General features: G+C 48.5%; 1 long non-coding RNA gene across 2 annotated transcripts; it reads left to right on the top strand.

Moving 5' to 3' along the window:
* The first annotated feature begins 6802 nt into the window (after positions 1 to 6802).
* Positions 6803 to 8419, top strand: LOC127309595 (uncharacterized). Of its 2 annotated transcripts, XR_007857234.2 has the most exons (4): positions 6803 to 7301; positions 7433 to 7503; positions 7736 to 7879; positions 8225 to 8419. It is a non-coding gene; the product is annotated as an uncharacterized lncRNA (long non-coding RNA). The 2 variants fall into 2 exon arrangements; XR_007857233.2 differs by having other exon boundaries at positions 6804 to 7503.
* The last annotated feature ends 237 nt before the right edge of the window (positions 8420 to 8656 follow it).

Raw genomic sequence — 8656 nt, 5'->3', positions numbered from 1 at the left:
ACTCGCTTCCCGCGCAGGCTCGACGAGAGGCCCATTCGGCACATATGTAAATGCTACCTCACTTATTGGCGCGTCCTCAAGGCCTAATAATGCACGAAGAGTCATTCCGAACTCGGCCGCTCTTTCTTTGGCCGCCGTTACAGTCATTTCCTGTGCTCTAGCAGTAGCTAGGATAGCGGGGTCCAATAGTTCCATGTCCTTATCCATATCGGCTCTGAAGGACGTCGTAACGGAATGATCAACTTCCACTATGAGCGGGGGGGGGGGTCGATTGTTTTTTCTGTTCCCTGAGCTGGGAAACTTGTTTCCGACATTTTTTTACTTGCTGCTTTCTTCTCCGCCAATGATTTTTCCAATAATGATTCTTGCCTGAGAAATTCACGTCCATAGTCGTTTGGTAGATTCTGCTGGATTTGGGACGATGTCGTCAAAAAATCCTTAGCCCACTTATTTTGCTTCTCAGTATATACCGGCTTGGGCTCATGCTATTTTTCGCATTGACTTCCGCCTTCCATTTCTCATGGTGAGCAGCCGCGGCCGCGTCGTTTTCCTCGACACTAACTTCCCAAGGTCTCGGGAGAAGAGGCTTCAATGATGGCATTGGTACCCATAATGCTCCGGGTTAATAGGCCATGAGGGGGTTGCCTTTCTGTCCTATGTAAGCCCCTGCTTCTGCTTCTTCGCCGGAGGTGGACTGGGTGGCGGCGTACCCGCCAGAGGTGGACTGGGGGGCAGCGTATACTTACCCGCCGGAGGTGGACTCGAGGGTGGCGTCAGCTCACGTGAAGGAGGTGTAGGTCGACCACCACCACCGGAGGGGGTGGACTTGTTGGGTGATTCCTCGGGGTCGGTGGCCTTGGCGCCAAGCATGGAAACTTGATGTACTTCTTTTGCCGTAGAATGATTTGGCGCTTGACATCTCCAAGTCTCAGATCCCCTTCAGGTGTAGCATAGTTAATCTCCAGGTCCTCATACCCTTCGAGTACGTCATCCACTCTGACACGAGCATAGCCAGCTGCAATGGGATTGCCGTGGTGGAGTGCTCCAAGTTTACAAGGTAAAGTGGTGTCGATCTCCACCTTGCAGGAAATGTTCCTCATTGGCTGATGCAGCTCACATTATTTGATCATGTCATGTACATCGTCCACGGGGTAGCGACGCTCCGGTGCACCATCGATCATCGGTGCATTAGCACCAGCCGGGGCCAAGGGTGCATTAGCACCAGCCGTGGGCAAGGGTGCATTAGTGTAACATCCCAAAATTTCAAATCAATAAAGAGAACCATTTCCCATTATTCAAAATTTGGAACCAACAAAAACTTAAATTGAATTATATGGTGTGCATAGTGTTCAAGCATGAATGTTGTGAGTTTTGCCATGATGCTTGTTTGATGTGTTTACCAATGTTTATAAAACCCTAAACCATGATTTTTGGGATCAAAGAGAAACAAACCAAAAGAAAAGAAAATAAGAATATCACCACTTATGAGCCTATGGCCATATTTGCAAATCTTCAACTAGCCCATGGTTACCTTGTGTAAATGGTTTGGAAACATTACTAAACTCATATTAATCACATTTGAGTCAAAGAAATACAAAACAAATCAAAAGAAATATCAAAACCAAGTTACATATGATAATGGTCATTTCTGAGTTTTATATCAGGCCCCTGTATTAAGAAATTTATGAACTAAACTTTCTCAATTCTTTTCTCCTCATCCAAGAACTCATCAAGGTGATCACAATGGTGAAGACCAACCTTGCAAATTCATTTTCAAACCCTTATTCTAAGCATGCAAAGTTGCAACATTGAAACAGATTCTAGATCATCCCCATTTTGAATTTCAGCAAACCAACTTCACTTTGCAAACCAATGCCACCAAGAGGTGCCAAACCTTATTAGAGAAACACCCATAAAATATTTTGGCAAAATTCGAAATTAAATTTCTTGCAGCCATTGTGTCGAGCACCTTGTGTGCACCAATCTGCCAACTACACACACCTCAATATCCAGTGGTTCTTAGCCTAAACCATCCATGCCTAGGTCATCCTCAGCTCCCTCTTGCACCCCTTGAACAATGCCAAGCACCAGAGACAATGATCATGCATGATCATGGCCGGTACATGCTCATGCTGAGCCACTCATGGCACTCACCATGCCATCTCCCTCTCCACTCCCCTCTAGCCTACATCGGCATGTCCTGGAGGTTGACTTCGCTCTACTGGACACGCTCGTGCCAGCCGTTGGCCAAGGATAGAAGCACACATCCATGGCCAGTACGCGCCCACGTCAGCTAGTAACGCCAGGGTCGGCATGGTTGTGACGCAGAGCGCGTTAGAGCATGGCTTCGCCCCGTCGCTTCCGTCCTCCCCTTGACCTCCGCTTCTGCACCGAGCCTCACCACGACACCAGCTACCTCCCCGACACGCTCCCTCTCTCTCCCGTGCCCTGTCGCCGTCGCCATCGTCGACGTCCTCCGCCACGGTACTTCCAGTACACGGTGATCTCACCATCGCAGGAGACCTCCATTTTCTGTGCCACGAAGCCCGTCGTGCTCGCAATGATGTCAGGAACAGCTCCGTGTCCTCGCCCACGCCTCTCCACCCCTGTAGCGTCGTCACCATGGTCGACCTGCCCGTGTGCCTCGGCACCTCGTCGCCGCTATAAATAGAGCGCACCCCGGCCCTCATTCTCCACACCAATCGCCTCCTCTCCTCTCACAACCCCTCCTCGGGCATTCCCCCGCCTCAATTTCGCCCGTAGCCCACCAATTGCTTGCCGGATTTCACCGGAGCCGTCGCAGAAGGGGCCGTCGATTGGAGCCACCCCAGGAGCAGCCGCCGGTACCAGGAACATCGCCGTCATCGACAACGTCGCTCTGCATCATCGCCGATCATCGCCGAACCTCCGGTGACCCGCCGACCCCCTAGTGCTCGCCGCCAGTATGGTTGTGCTCGTCGTCGACGATGACAAGCATCAACCGTTAGATCTTTGTCTAATCCTATGGCTCACATCGCACGTACCGATTCGGTGTTTAAAGAGTCACTAACCTGTGGAGCCCACTACCAGGCAGCCCACGCGTGCGAGACGTGCAGCTGGGCCAGCCTTCTCCCTTTTTTCTCTCTCTAGCCCGTTTAGCTTTCCCGCCAAGCCCACCGATTCATATTTGAATTATTAGTTTTAGCTGAAATTCAATAGTGATGCCATATTCAAAATTAAATAGGAAAATATCCACTGAGCCAAAAATTATGAAATAAATATTTCTAGAAAGCTTATGAAAACATCTATCCAACCCCACTGGTCTCAACCCTTGATTTATGGTAGAACTCATGTAGTAAAAATAACAAGGCAGTACCTTTTCAAACTTCAACATTTATTAAAAATCAACCATAATTTATTTTGAGTTGATTCCAACTCTCATAATTTACATTTCAAATGCTCTACATGAATATATAAAAATATGACAGTGGTGTTTACCATGATCATGGGCTAGAGCAAAATAATGGCTATGTGGCTATTTCTAGCCCATTTAAATTAATTAAAATTAGTAGTGTTAAATTGTATGAGATGTAGTATCTCATTTAAATCACTTTCCCAAATGATAAATATGAGGTGGTGACCTTGGTAAACATTATCTCATACTTATTATTTGAGGATATTAAATCTTAGTAATGTTCAATGCGAGGAAATTATTCTTCAAAGGAAATAAATGGAAACCCTAGTAAATATTTCAATGAGAGGAAATTATTTTTCTTAAAAAGAAAACAAAGCCAACCACAATATTAAAAATGGTGTGTTGATAGATTAGCTTGTGTGAGCCACTTGATTGTTAAGTACTTAAGTCTTGTTTGGTGATTGTATACCTCGTATCCGTTTATAGACGCTAGTACCGAAGGCTACGAGGAGGAGGAGGTCTTCTATGAACAAGAGGAGGAAAACTTTGATCACTGTACCAATCGAGTCAAGCTATACTCTTGCAAGCTACCATAATGCAAGCTCTACTAGAGCAAGGCACCATTACAATGTTATTTTGTGCTTATGGATTCCAATCCCAAGTTTTTATCTTGCAACCTTTTGTTTTGGTTATCAAAGTTGATATTGTTCATAGTTCACTTTGGTCTAGATATGGAGTACTACAAGAGCATCAAATTTAGCCTAGAGAGCTACAAGTTAGTTAGCACCCCTCATGACTAGTTGCTAGTGCTAAAACTAAAATTGACTACTCTAGATGGGAACATGTGAATCAAATGACTTTGAAAACCTTGGAATGATGAGTCATTCTATCAAAAGATTTTGAAGGTGAATATGACATGAATGACATGGTGAATTTGACCAAAAACTGATGATTGGGTTCGGATACGATACCATTCCAATTTTAAGAGTACCCCCCAATACCTGATCATAGGTAGGGCTTAAATAGAAATTTATGCACTTTAGTATGGGTTCCCTCTAAACAAGCGTCATAGGGGGTTATGCCGAGGCTGCCTCCGTGGATTTTGAAATGACATGAATAAGAGGTGAATGTCTTACCCAAGCCCAGTGCAGTTCCCAGGATGACAGATTGCCATCACTGGGAGGCCAAGCTCATAGGGGAGGAGCCTATACTAGGGTATGTAAGTGAAAGGTTAATGGTTGATGATCCGCATACCGAGTATGATTATTCAGGGCTATCCCCGACGGATGTAATCAAAAGTTGTGGCACAAGTGTACAACCTCTGCAGAGTGTTAAACCTATTCGAATAGCCGTGTCCACGGTCATGGACGATTTGATGGCCAGTGCAAATACAGTGACGCGGCGGCGGTGGCGGTGGCGGAAGTCCCTCCCTATCCCCTCTATTCCTTGGCGGTGGCGGTGGTGCCGGTGGCGGTGGGTGGCGGTGGATGGCGGTGGCGGTAGTCCCTCCCTATCCCCTATTCCTTGGCGGTGGCTGCCGCGGTGGCGCGTGCACTACTAGGAAACATGCTTCTGCCGGCGAAGTAAAATGGGCTATTCCCGGCGCACTACCGCCCGCCAGTGGGAAAACGCCGGTGATACCTAGCTACTCCCGGCGCACACGCTCATTCGCCAGACTAATATAAAATATTACATGCGCACAACGATGGGTTCGCCGGTGCTATGGCCTTTTAAGAATAAAAAAGAAGACAACACATGCCCACAGGGCCACAGGCTGTCCACAGCAGGGAAATTACAGAGACCACCCTAAAAAGAAAATAAAACACAATCGGGTCCCAAACGTCTTCCTTCACCGCCGGTCGGAGCTCCGTTCGCCGCCCTTGCCGCCGCGGCGAGCCCGCTCGCCACACGTCCTGATGCCGACATCGGTGACGCGATCCGCGATGAGCGCGATCTGCGAGTGGACGGCGGCGAGGTTGAAGAGCACGGTGGCCCTCTCGAGGTGGAGGGAGGGCAGGCTGGCCTTCTTGCTGGTATTGAATGCGTCGTGCCACGTGAAGGAGAGGGATTGGATGTGCGCGCGGTCGGGGGAGACGGGGAAGCGGGGCTCGACGAGGGTGAGCACGCGCGCGTAGGCCAAGAGTGCGGCGTGGCGCTGGTCGAGGGAGGACAGGTCCGGGAGGGCGGGGGCCTCGTCGGCGGCGGCGCGGAGGTCGCGCACGGCGCAGAGGTCGTCGTCGGTCGTGGCCGCGTCGCGGTCCGAGTAGGCGGAGGCGATGTACTGGCGGAGCGGGCGGTAGAGGTCGACGGCTGGGCGACCTACATCAACAGCGGTGCCGCTCGCTGCAGCACGTTGAGGAGGCGAGAGAGGGAGGGATTGGGGCGGCGCCGCTCGCAGCAGCACATTCAGGAGGCGGGAGAGGGAGGGATTGGGGCACGCCGCTCACGGCAGCACCTTGAGGAGGCAGGAGAGGAAGGGATTGGGGAGGCGCGCCTGAGGAGGTGGCGGCCGGTGGCGAGGCGGATCGGTCGCAGAGGTGGCGGCTGGAGGAGGCTCCATGGCAAGCTCGCCGGAGGGACGAGGAGGAGGAACAGTGGCGGTGTGTTGGGTAATCAGAAGTACTAGCGCTAGGTAGAGGAGAGAACGACGAGATAAGGCTTGGGATGGGCCCCACTCACGTTGTCCATTGTCCACACATGGACGCGTGTCACACGCGCGACGCGGAGGAAGGAACGCGAGAGATCCCCGGGTGATCTCCAGCGTGTTCCTTTAATTAAAGTGCTACATACTGCATGACAGATCATGGAGCTAGGCTGTGGCAGCACACTCCTCACCAGAGCTGATAGGATAAGATTGCTATGCTGCTACCTGTGCGCGTACATGCATGTGATGTCCAAGCCAAAAAAAACCGCCGGCGGACCATGTTTTTGCAACGCCGGAGATGGCTACCCCCTAGCTTTGTCGAAGCAAGTAGCTGGTTCGCCGGTGGCATGTGACATGCAGCAGCTGTAACCTGTCAAACCCATAGCTCCGGCGCACCACCAAAAAAGTCCGCCGGCAGTATATATACCAGTACCACCGGCGCAAAGCAATACTGGTTCGCCAGCGGTAAGTACCACCGGTGTACCACTATTTTGGTGCGCCGGCGATATTCTGTGCGACTATAGGCTTTTTCCTAGTAGTGGTGGAATAAATAATAAAAATTGTATTTTTATTTTTAATTACAACATAACAACATATGTATATATAACAACATATATAATCAACATATCTTATATCTTATCTAAAGGTATAATTGATGCACCTCATGGGCACCTAGGTAAATTATATTTAACTGGCCCTTGATTTTACCTTCAATGAATCTGAGCTGTCTATCTTTTTACCACGTTGGTATAAAGAAGCATCCATGGACGAAAACCCTAGCCGCCAGGCCCGCCAATCCCCTCCCGAGCGCCTCCTCTCCCAATCCCGCCACGCTCGCGTCGCCTATCCCCACGAGCAGCCGCTCGCCCAATCCCTCTCGCTTCACCTCCTCCAATCCCTGACCTATCTCTTCTTCTCCTCAATCCCCGCTCCTATCATCGTCCTGCGTGCCGTCGTGGTCTTGTTCGTCGAGACAGTAGGTGAGGAGGTAGCCCTCCATGGTGCCCCGATTCGCGCCGCCGACCTGCAGGAGCAGGGCACCTTCGCGGGAGAAGAGGCTGGGAGCTCCGCCTCCTAGACGCCACCACATCCGTTCTACCGCATCGCAGCCGATGGTTCGGGAAGAGTGGCCGGTGGCCTACGGGAGCAGCGCAGCCAAGGATCGAGCGGCCGGCCGCCGTCCTGCACATCTTTGATGTGTTGACGCTGGCCAGCAGACTAGCAGTCTGCCCTCCTCTGACTTTTCTTCAAAGCGACCAGCAGGTTCTCTCTACATCTCTTTCTCAAAGGAACGGTGAATCACATATGTGGTTGTGCAGACCCTTTTCTATTTATGTCTTACAAGGTGCTTGATGAAAATCCTAGCTAATATTACTATTGACGGAAAGTTGCAGCCAGTGGTGGTGTTCCTTGGCAATGACGAGAGGAGCATACGATGGATTCTTCAAGATTCAATGCAGTTATGGTGAGGCTTTGTGATGAGTCTGTCATGTTTCTTAACTTTCCCCTTTTTATTTGTCTTGTCTTTTTGGTGTGTGACCTCGACATGTTCTTTCTGTAGGTGCGGCTCTACCATCTCTTGAAATATAGCATGAGCCTCTTACATTAGATTGATTGGCCTTTGTAGATACTCATTGTTTTCTGATACGATACTTCTCTATTGTTTGTTTTATGTGCTAGATGTATTCTTTGTGCAGGTGCTACACTGTTACCCTCCTTGGTGTCGCATGTTTCCCTGATTTTACCTTCCCAGAGAGGCTGATGGATTCTGGACAGGTGTAGGTTCTATTATTGAAGTGTGTTCTGGTGATTGTGGAGTGTGCCTGCACTGAAATATTATGGTGAGATATAAGTTATGTTCATAGTTCTATTTTTGATTTCATAATATATGTTATCTTTGTATCTCCATGGATCAAATGAATTTTTATTTATTTTTCTTCATGTATAACAAGATTGTCATGAGTTTGTTTTCGCCAGCGAATAAATGTGGGTTATATAGTTATATTGAAATACACTTCCAATACAATCCACACAATCTCACTGGAACTAATTAAGAATATAGCCCCCTTTAGTCTGATTGATTTGTGCCAATCTGAAGTTTAAAAGCTCTGTTACTTTGGTTACCTGTCTTTTCTTCATGAATTCTTTGGTTTCCTCTTTTAAAATGTTATTATCTTCAATGGCAGGTTTTTCTGTTGGTAATTGGATAGGTGGTTCCTTGTACAGCTTATATGTCATTGGATTTGCAATGCTCAACGCCTTTGAATTATTTTTCTTTAGGTATAACAAGATAGTGATGAGTTTATTTTTGCCAATGTTTGATGGTACTTTGGCATATATATTTCATTGGAGATATAGAATATAATAGCTAGATGGTTGCATGCCTAACTGCATCCAGTCCCATGCTCACTAGAGTTTTGAGAGGAAATAGGTGTTTGTAGCCACTTGCACTTCACATGTGGGCGCAATATGTAGGGTAAGTCAGGCTTATCTTGTACTTAATTTTTAATTGTATTTCTTACTATGCTTTCCGCGTAATTAGGAGCAGTATGCACGGGGGTGGTTTGTTGGTCTGTATGTGTGTGGGAATGTTGCACCCCAATGGAGCACCGGTTGGT

The sequence above is a fragment of the Lolium perenne genome, chromosome 6 (genome assembly GCF_019359855.2).
Source record: "Lolium perenne isolate Kyuss_39 chromosome 6, Kyuss_2.0, whole genome shotgun sequence".
Lineage (NCBI taxonomy): Eukaryota > Viridiplantae > Streptophyta > Magnoliopsida > Poales > Poaceae > Lolium > Lolium perenne.
The sequence above is the reverse complement of the archived record's forward strand: the minus strand, read 5'-3'. Positions and strand labels throughout refer to the sequence as shown.